This window comes from Limulus polyphemus, unplaced genomic scaffold (assembly GCF_000517525.1).
Source record: "Limulus polyphemus unplaced genomic scaffold, Limulus_polyphemus-2.1.2 Scaffold299, whole genome shotgun sequence".
Taxonomy (NCBI): Eukaryota; Metazoa; Arthropoda; class Merostomata; order Xiphosura; family Limulidae; genus Limulus; species Limulus polyphemus.
In genome coordinates this window covers 476,150-487,724 of record NW_013665909.1, presented here as the reverse complement: position 1 = coordinate 487,724, position 11,575 = coordinate 476,150, and the positions used below count along the sequence as shown (strand labels likewise).

The 11,575-nt window shown below is 31.8% G+C and overlaps 1 protein-coding gene across 3 annotated transcripts in view; it reads right to left on the bottom strand.

Annotated features, from left to right (window-relative positions):
- Nucleotides 1-846, bottom strand: part of LOC106457171 — a 51,191-nt gene extending 50,345 nt beyond the window's left edge. For 2 of the 3 annotated variants that reach the window (XM_022383000.1, XM_022383001.1), the window contains exon 1: nt 524-838. The gene's annotated coding sequence lies outside the window, so the exon portion shown is untranslated. Of the gene's footprint in view, nt 1-523 lie in introns of all 3 variants that reach the window. The other variant, XM_022383002.1, reaches the window with a different exon arrangement.
- Between the last annotated feature and the right edge of the window lie 10,729 nt (nt 847-11,575).

The following is an 11,575-nucleotide window of genomic DNA, read 5'->3' as shown; positions in this document are numbered from 1 at the left end:
ACTCGTAATCAACTCGCTCATCGTGAACCCTCAATAATATATTGAAGACGTTCCAGACTAAAAGGAAGACTTTATATTGCTTGTAAGTTTGTAAAACTCTTGTTTATAAATCATTGTTTGTTATAATTGTTATTGTAAATTGTATTGTTGTGTGTATATTAAAACGTATTGGTGTTATAAAAGAAAACTGTGTGTATCAATCTTGTTGGCAAATATCACGAACTGACTGTATATCGGCATATATTTAAATACTAAATCCAAAATATAATTTAACTACTAAATTGAAATTTATCAATTAACTCAATTTCAGGCTATTTGAAGTTATAATACGTAACACTTTAAAACACATTTACTTACCAAATAAAGGCAAACTAAGTTCAATCACAAGATCCAAGCAAAAGATAAGTTTCACCTCCTTTTAAAAGTTTTTAAGTACTAGGTATCTTTTCATGAATTATTTACCTTACTGTTTAGATTTGTCTTGAACTATTATTCAAAACCCACGGTCCGTTTAGCAGCTTACCTTTATACAGGGTAACAAAAGTAGATACGCCACAAATATCCAATATCCCAGAAAGTAGAACCTCACCAATAAGGACTGAATTAGAAAGATAGCTGGAAAACCAGTTAGTAATCCAACTATTTTCTGAATTTATTGTTCGATTTGTATTAAACGCGTATTCAAAATCCACGATTCGTTTAGTAGCTTATCTTCACTGTTATCCTGTAGAGGGTCTGTGGATACCATATATCAAAATAACCTCACTCGAAACAAATTTCTACAAGTGTACAGGATATAACTCTCAAAACACAAGGAAAGCTAAGACTGGATGTTTAATAAAACTCAAGAGATTTTCGACGGTGCCTGCTATTTCAGAAACTCAAACAGACAAAACGAAAATAAAATATTATGTCTGACGAAGACCAGACCAGGTTGCTTAACGTTTAAAACTCTTCTGACCAATAGAAAGTTATCCACCCATGCGGAAATAAAAATGGAGTTACTTATCTAACTATGTATCTATAATTATCCAGGTTAATGTCAACATATGGGGTTAGTGCGAGAGCTCCCAAATCCACTCCAATTACATATGATGTATTCATTCTAAAACGCACGTGACGAACACACTGATCTCAATAAGCTGAGGGAAACAACCAACGTGTATATCTGGTTCCTGAAAGCGAGGTCGTATAACGTTACTGTTAAACAATTAAGCCACTGTGAGTTTGAGGAGTACGTTTACATGTGTAAGATATAAAAAATAACAATTATTTAATATTCGTCGTAAGTTATTTAACACGTGCACCAAAAAAAAACCACCAACAATAGTGAACTTATCAAAACTGACTGTTCAACAGGTAACCTAGTGATAAAAATGTTGAACTTCTAATCAAAAATTAAAAATCTTTAATGAGGCAAATTCATGCGGAGAAAAAAAAAGGAAAAGAGAAATAAAGAATCAGTTCACAATAGGACATTGAAATGGTGAGTGTACCATTAGTAGTTCAAACTATAAAAATATATGAAAAAGTTCCATTCTCCATTCAATGTAAGATGAAGAAAATAAGACAAAAAAAAGTGAAATTTCAATTGTTAAAACTCAGAACCACAGCAAAATTAAGGGGAGAAAAAAAAAGAAGAAAAAAACGGGGCAGAAATAGAGCAGAGTTTTTCTGTGTAATACCCGAACCGTATCTGTTACATCCGGGCTACTGTTTGTAAATGCAGTGTTATTGTGTGTAATAAACAGGCCTAACTACCCTTACATCATATAAATTATAATTTTTATATAACTCCAGAAGCCCCATGCAAACGCCTTTCTCTTTCTATCTGAAACATATTTTTGTTCTATGTTTTGAAATACTGTAATGAAAGAGAATGACAGAAATAAATGGAAACGGTGGAAGTCGTATAGATCTGAGGAGTTGCTGTCTATAAAAAACAAGGGAGGTGTGAAATAGGGAAGGTAATGAGATATATGATGATGGAAATATAATACGAGATGTAAAATATAGTGAAATAAGTTAGGAATGTATAAACTACGTTTCTTTGACAATGACAATGGACAACTGTTCATTATGAAATAGAATATTGATTATGCCAGTTTTGCTGTAAGCTCGTGTTTCATTCATAGTGGATATAGTAACATATTACGATTTTAAACTTTAACACGTAAAGTTAATATTTCTTCCTTGTATCTCTGAAATTAACTTCCAAACAAAGTAATGTTCCGAATCATGAGAGATTCTGACTTTATCGGTATCGATATTGACTATAGCTAATTAAATATATATTTTTACTTGGTTACTTATAAAGATTAAAATGCATTAATTTCATCAGTTGAGTACCCTCGTTGTTCAGCCTTTGACGTTTACATCACATGCTGGTTCTTTTCCGGTGAAGAGATATTGGGACTGCCAATTCTGATGAGCTGATTGGTCAATTTATAAGCCTTTAGCTTTGATTATGAATTATATGCTTGTCTTTTGGCTTATTTCTTGTTCCAATCTCAGTGTTTTTTCGTCTTATAGCAAGTTGGCCAGCTCTATGTTACTGCCATACACCAGTAAGCATTATGATTCTTAACTCAAAATACCCAATCATTTACTTCCTACGAGAATCTTATTGGTTATGTTGTAATCATCATTTGGTAAGCACAATAATTATCGTAATATAATATTGAACAAATAGAGCTTTACTTACAACCACTAATACTATTCATTCCGAACTCGGTTTTACTGCTTTTAGTTGCACTATCGTTTTTACAAATATACAGATAAAAACCCATCAAATAATTCTCTTTTACTCGTTTCTTAAGTGTCCTTAAAACTTATTATTATTTTTATTTTAGCCTTTGATAGTTTTATATATTGTAAATTATTAAAGTAATGTCTGTGTAAGAAAAAATACACAGTTGCCTCTAAGCCGACATAATTTATTTTAGTGTATTTATCATATGCTTTTGATTTTGTTTTTAAACTTAAAACCTATTAAAAGATAAGAAACATAATAACCTTTTTGGGTAGGTCCTCAAAGCTATCTGACGCCTTTCAACGTAACACTACACACAAGATGAAAATACTCAAATAACAACCTCTCATCACCATAGTTTCTATATGGTACCAGTAAAACGAATAATGTTTTAACTTGTCACAATAGATGACGTTACCTTAATAACTTATTTGAAACGTCAAACACAAAATACAATAAATAAAAAACAGATGGGGCTTCACTATAACGAATATTACGCAACTACGACACGAAAGTACTTTAGTTTGAACTCCTTATACAGATTACAGGATGCTAATATAAATAAGCACATGAGTAGGCTCGTCAAAAACTGAGGTAGAAACTAGGTCTCTGTGCCTGTTCACACAGTGCACGAGTGCGTCCTGCCGATGAACGGCGGCGTGTTATTGAAGCTATAATATTTTGAAATAAGGTCTTCTCGTGTAAAGAAACTCACTAAAATATGAGCTTGCGGTAGTCTGCAGTTATTGTAAATATAAACTGGTTAAGCACGTGGCTTCACCATTATCACCCTCCCTGGTATATACTGCTGTTAAAATGGAGCATTTTATAATTAATTATTTAGATATAACTTTAAACATTATTTTGTAAAATATGTGAACCACTGTAATGCTCTGTTATAAAAGCAAGAAACCTTGTAGTCGAAATTCATACATAATAGAAAGAGGGGATATAATATAATAATGCTCAGTTTTTTTGTCTGTCCTGAAAATGTGCGTGCACCTTACTCTCTAAATTCGCATGCGCACGCACTTCATTTCAACGGATGTAAATATACTTTAGTAGATATTTTGTAAAACATCACATTAAAAGCTTATCAAAGATTTTAAGAAAGGTCTAACGCTATGTCGTAGAATAACATTATAAGTATATTAATTGATAGTATTAAGTACGGTAAAGTTTAGCTCTAAGTAAACTAAAGCAAAATGCATACACAAGTTACAATGTTAATTTTATCTCTTTATCGAATATAGGCCGTACTTAATAAAGGCTTAACTAATGTTAGGCCTAAGGCAAGTGGACTTACAGATTTCAGTGTTTGCGATTAGATTTCTTTTGTATTATTCTAAAAATCCTATATTTAAAGAAGTACTGTTGTAATAGAGATACTAATTTGACCGCAAATGTTTTGTGGGTCTCTGATAGTTATTATTATTAGCAATCTAAAAGATGCCAGAACACGCTTGTATTACCTTAACAATAACTGGGTGATGTTAAAGAAAGCGCAATAGTGGCTCAGTGGTACGTCAGATGGCTCATAACGCTAGAAACCGCGTTTCGATACCCATAATAGACAGTACAGATTGTCCATTGTGTAGCTTTGCGCTTAGCGACAAACAAACAAAACAAAATAATAAAGACAGGCGTACCTTCGGGATACTATTTGCTTTACATTTTATCACCCTAAATACATTTTGCATCCTATTTCAAGATTATCTGGTTGTTTGGTTGTTGTTTTACGCAAAGCTAAACAATAAGCTATCCGTGATCTATACATCGAAGGGAATCGAACCCTGGATTTTAGTGTTGCTAGTTCTTAAGCCTATCGCTCACCCACCAAAGGATAGATTATCTGTTGCTATGGAAATTCGTAAAATATTCATGACCAAACGAATCAAGATATCTGCACACACACACGCATACACATAAATCCTACACACAATATATTATATATATATATATATCGCTTTTTTCAGCGCTCTAACACTAAAACTAAAAAATAAATTATTGTTTTCGCAATTTTAAGTTCAGTTTCATAAATAAAAATCAAATGAAATGGAAAATTTCAAGTTCTTATCATCATATATATATAAGTGTATGTATATGCACTAAAATAAAATTATTTCAGTTGTAACACAACTGTAACAAATTTTCTAGTGTAAAATACAACATATTGAAAACGTGAGATTGATTTAGCTTTATCAGCATAAGACGTAATAGTACTGGAAACTCACGCGATAAACGTTCGTGTACCATCTATGAAATATTATTTTAAATTTGTATTAGTAAGTCAGTTTTTAAACAGCTTAAAATTTTAAACATAAATCAATAAGCCAAGAAAAATGGTTGAACTATAAATGAAGCATTAAAAAGATCATGGCCTAAAAATTACACGTGCAACTTAAATATAAAGTTATAAAAATAATCACATAATCTTAATGAAGTTCTGTCAAGAGGCCTAAAGTACCAGATAGCAACAGATTTATTTGTTTTTCGCTGTAATGTACAAATCTACACAATGGACTATCTGTGCTGTGCCCACTACGGGTATCGAAACTCAGTTTTTAGCGTTATAAACCTTCAGACTTTCCGCTGTGCCTCTGGGAGGGGGGCAGCAACAAATTTGAAATGCAGTATTTCTCGAGCATTTTTAGGCAGATTTTACATTAAGTGCAGTATAGTATGTCAAAGAATTTTGAAAAAATATAATGGGAAAATCATTTGACATAGAGACACACATTTTGTTGCATATGCAAGAATAATATTTAAATGTTTACAACTCTTGTACATCATGTATTTGGATATATTATCTTCTTCTCGAAGTCGTAGCTTTTAATGACGTCTTTGACTGATTACCACTAGCAGTCCAGTGTTCTAACAATCGAGTATCGAAAAACTTCAATTAATAAAAAAGGTGCTGAAATGAAATTGAATAATTGTTTATCCAACTTATTGGTAATATTTAAGCCGATAAATATGGCAGGTCAAAATTATAATTTTGTTTCCTGCATAAAGAATCGCATGGTTGAAAATTGGTAAAATCTAAAATCTTGAATAAATTAGAAATGTCAAACTGACATACGATATAAAATCAATCGTTATAAAACAAATCATTTAAATTTTGATGGTATTTAGTCAACTTGTATTTAGTCTAATCTGAGATCTATAACTGAAACTTAAGCCACTTAATATAGATTATGTTGTCTTCTTTTACTGATTTATAAAATGCCTCAATATATTTTCGGATAAAAGGCCGAGGATAATCTCATTGTAAATGTGCCCAGAGTGTGAATCCGAGTATTCATAGTCCCCGTCCTATTGCCACAAAATATTCGCTCTGCACTTCAGGGTCACAGGTGCGGTAAGAGTAACAGTCAAATCTTACCATTCGGCCAGTAATTCAAGAATTGGCGGTGGGTGTTGCTAACAAGCTGTTTTCATTGTTGTTTATTATGTCAAACTTAGGGACGGTTATGCACAGATAACTCTAGAGTAGCTTTGTAGGAAACTTTAGAAACAGATAAAGAATTTTTTATCATAAGTGTCTTGCAAATATCTGATATAGTAACTCTGGTACATGAAAAAAAAAAGAGAGAAGAACAGAAGTTAACTTAATGAAGGATTAGCTGTTCCGCGCTGCTAATGTTTGAAGAAATCATGCAGACTGTCTAAGAGCTGTCACATAATTTTATCACGAACATTCACAGATAATCCACTTACAAGAGAAATAGTGTTACTACTCAAAAACAGTTCGACATTACACACAGATGACTCGCTCTGCGGAAGTAAGAACGGCCGGATTTAACTGTGATCATCCAGGTTTTTAAGTGTTGTTTATTAGCTTTCGTTACGTTGATTAAATTGCTCATGTTTTCCTATTATATATATATATATACTAACATTTATGTTCGTTCTAACATATGAAGAAAAGAGCGCGTAAATCAACAGCGTCTCTTTACCCTTGATAGTTTTTTTTAGACAACCGAGCCAAAAACAAAACAAAAATGTCGCACACAAAATATATAACAAATAAAATTAGGGTACAAACTACAATGTAGGAATAGTAAAGTTAATCTTAGTAGACGTACATTTATAATTGAGTCTCACACAATTTCAGGAGTTATACTGTCTAGATTTTACCTCTATTTACACGTCTTACTTACGAAATAAAACAAGAACTAACACATAAAAATCAGGAGCAGGTATGAGTGATGAAGCTGTCGTAATTGTATTTGTGTAACTTCGCCATCTTGTCATATTTATATACGCATGTAATTTTTTTAAATGTTTTAGTTTCTGTTCAAGTCATAACATCTATTATTTACACTTAACAAAAAGTTATTAAGGCTATAGGTTCATGGCAATTAATAGTCAAGTGCTAATTCGATTGTATGGTGTGGTTAACACTAACTTCCGATCAGAGCAAGCTACCTGCTTAGAGTGAATCTAAAATTTAGCCTCGTATTGGTAATGACTATGGCTAATGGAATATACTTTTCTTATATGGTTGTTTAAAAAGACTAAAATGCATTGTTTCCTCAGCTGGGCATCCTCGTTGTTCAGCCTTTGATGTTTACCTCTCACGCTGGCTCTTTTCCGGTGAAGAGATATTGAGATTGCTAGTTCTAATGAGCTGATTGGTCAATTTATAAATCTTTAGCTTTGCATGAGAATTATGTGCTCATTTTTAGGCTTACTTCTTGTTCCGATTTCAGTGTTCTCTTGCCTAACAGCAAGCGAACCAGTTTCTGTATATTCAGATTGACTTTTATTTTCTTTAAAATCCATTCTACTTCAGTTTAATTTTATGAAACATTTAATTTATTGTCTAGTTACTGTTGTCATACATGTATACATGTTAACTTCATCTTTGACATGTAATGAATTTTTGTGTTTTCTGTTGCCCACCTAGTTTTGTCTCTTCAATTCGTCACTTCAACTTTTCAATTTATTCTCGCCAAGTAAGTTCATGACCTTCCTGTAGATAATAACCCTCTACATCTAAAATCACCTTTCAGTTTCTGCAAGCAGTTGTGGGAATGCAGTTCCTCCCAATGAAACAGAACAACAAGGAAAGAGAGAGAAAAATGAGTAGAACCTGTTACTATGAACTTTAAACAAACCACTGTGGGTAATAATGTGACAATAGAAATTCCCAATAAGCCATGGCCAAAACTGGGATTATTCTCTGGTCTGCACTGGTCAGTATAGTCTGAGAAATACCTTCCCTTGAAAGCAAAATGAGTACAACCTCTGACATGGTCAACTCAAGATTGTGAGGTCTTATCACAGATGATGTCTTATGACTTACTTCCAGCATTATACAGTTCTTTCAGTTCTTGTACAGTACAAATGAATATTATCTTTTATTCCAACAGCTAACAAACATGAACTTAGAAGCTGACCAGGTCCTGGTATTTAAATATAATAAGTTTTCAACCGAAACATTAATACATTTTGTGTTGTAACAATAATTGTTATCCCTTTGTTGTTTCATGTTAAAGATACTGTTACCAATCTGTTTATTTCACTCCTTTGAGTTGGATTTATTTTATTCAAAATCTTTCTTTTCGAGCCACCTGTTATCTGCGGAATTTATAGCTTGCCTCGGGACATCACTATACCTGAATACTATAACAAGTAATACTTACCTCTTAAAGTTGTTATTCCAGTCTCCATAATAATTAGATACCTGTATGAGTAACGAAACACAAGATCTAGGTCAATAAATACTACCATTACAAAAATTAGAATTACAATTTACTTTACAAATTCCAGCAATGTAATAATGCATCTGTTATTATTGTTCCTGACTGAAATGCCGCTAGAGTGGACGCTCAGTTCTATTAATAATCTTAAGTATTCACCCATGTGCTAGTCACATAACCCCACCTTGGCACGTGATGGGAGCAAGAGAAGAAATGGTGTAAAAAAGTAATCGATATAAAACAATTTTATTGTAACAATTTTTGACAATTTTATACGAAACCTCTCTAATATCGTTTACTTTCTTTCTTTTTACTTTTAGTAAAAATATTTTACTATTAAGTATTTGAAAACTAATAGCTGATTAAGTTGTCGAAGAACATTGTGCTTAATTGTTATAACTGAATGATCTAAGATTTACTCTAGAAAGATAATATTTCACTTTCATGTAAATTTTTGCAATATTTAAGTTTCCGAGAAATCATAACTTTCCTTATAAAAATGATAGTTGGTTGGAATTAAACACAAAGCTACACAATGGGCTCTCTGTGCGCTGCCCACCACGGATATCGACACCAGGTTTCTAGCGTTATATGTTCGCAGACATACCGCTGTTCCACTGGATTTGGAACGAAAATCCTCAACGTTTATCATAAATATTTATATCAACAATAGAAATAGAAGTATTAGATAATATCATTGGGATTTTTTTTTACACCTATATGAATGCTAATAGCATGTTTGTAAACATTATGTCTAAAAGCTAGCTCTCTTGTTTTAAACGTAAAACTGCACAATGGGTTATCCCAGCTCTGTTCATCTCTCGAGAATCTAACACCGTAGTTTAGCATTATAAGCCCTCAAAGCTTACTGATGAGTCAACGGTAAACACGTTTAAAATTTAATAACACTCATATAAATGCAGAAATCAATAAAATATTATCAAGATTTTTAAAGTAACGAAATTCAGCTGATATGTCAGCAAAATAGACTAAAAAAGTTGATTGTTCAATTTAATTTTCGTATGAGCATTTGGGTATAAACATTGCATCATTTAAAGTTTCTAGGTGGTGCAAAAAGATTTTATTTTAACTTACAATTTAAATGTCAAAACTGATAAGGTGATAAAATGTCATAGCTTCACATGTTCCCAGGTAGTACAGCGATAAGTTTAAGGACTTAGAAGACTAAAATCCGGGGGTCGATTACCCGTGGGCAGAGTACAGATAGCTAGCTCACTGTGTAACTTTGAACAACAACTTCTGTGAGATTCACAACTTAATTTAACAGAATATCCGACTGGTTTCCAGCAGATTTTACTCAACTAATAATACACCTGGATTTAACTGGGTATAAATACGGTTTCACAATTTAATTTAGCACAATAACTGACTGGTTTTCAACAGTTGTTACTGAACGACTACCCGGTTTTTGGTTTCAATCGGGTTGTTTTGAAACTCCAACAGCTAAGTATAATATTTAAAAACGCTTCAGTATTTAACTTATGAATTCAGTTTTGAGCATATGATGCTTTTGCAAATATAAAAAAAACTATATATGGTTTATCCATTCATGTTATAAAAATATTTTTCAAATTAGCTTAATTTTCGTTATTAAATGATAAAAAGACAAATAAAACGGATAACTCCATAAACCAGCCTTTTTATCATTTGCTTAATTTTATCTTAAATAAAGTATTTCCACTCTAGAAAAAACCTAGAAAACGTGTTATAATATCAAGCTATGACTAAATTTTTAAAATAATATATTACTCCTAATTCAGAAACAAATCTAGGTAGATAACACTAAGTTTAATTGTAAATTAATTTGCAAACTAAAATTAATTGCCTATCACTGTATATTCAGATATTTTATCAATAATATTTTCTTCATTATAACTTTTTATAATTTCGAGGTTAACAATGATAATATGCTTATAAGATGAATATAAGAAATAAGTAGTGATTTATTCGTGAGATAAATTATCTACACTATTAAGTTCAAAATTGATAACGTGTTTTTATTTATTTATTTATTTCATTGGTCCGTGTCTCATTATCGCATAAAAAAGAAAAAAATACGCTTCGTACTTTGAGGCCGTGAGTGCGTCATAAGAGTAACGGCCAAATCCCACTTTTCTGTCTAGTAAGAGTAGCCCAAAGTTAGCAGTGGATGGTGTTGTCTAACTGCTTTCTCTCTAGTATATCACTTCAAAATTAGGGACGACTTTGATCGAAACTCAACAAATAAATAGAATGTTTGTAATAACTCATTTCCACTTCGCTGCCCCCCCCCCCCCATTTCAATATAAACAACTATATGGGTGCAGATGATGAAAGTTAGTTTCAGTTATGGAACATTACAGACTTATGCGCCTATATTTATTCTTAATTTTCGTCTTTTAGTTCTAGTTTTATTTAACAGATTGTGTTAACCCAAATTTTGAAGATATTTTTGTATTCCCAAATTTTAATTTATAATTTGGTTTTATTTGTATGCAATTGATATTGGACTTGCACGTTTTGGAAAGCTTGCTGAATGTTTCTTATACAGTATGATCAATATATTATCAATTTAAATATAAAACATAACATGGAATGTTTTAAACTAAATATTTGTGAGCGATTATAACAATGTTTTTAAGGTATAACAACAGTAAAATCAAGCTGAGAAGGTAACATTTTAGGTCGAATGAAATAGTCATAAACTGAAAGAACTGAGATCACAAATTAATTTTTTTCTGTTATGTTTTCCTGCAAGGAAAGATAAACCAAAAAGAACATTAATAAAATAAAAGAATCAGTTCCAGACTTCTGGGGAAAAGAAAATTTGATACCACATTTAATTTCAGCACTAGAACTTTATCACATGAAAGCTGAAAGAATAAAACAAACTGCAACAACATCTTGTTTTACCAATAATGCTGCATTAAAAAACTAGGTGGTGCAAACTATTAATAAATCTAGACTAAGGGTAAATTTTTTTTCTTTTTACTTAAAGTATCATGTACGATCAATTCTCAAATTAAAAAAAAAGATAACTACAGAAGTTAATTAATTACTTTCCGAGACATCTGAATTATGCCACAGGTCTTACACATACCACACAAATTTGAAC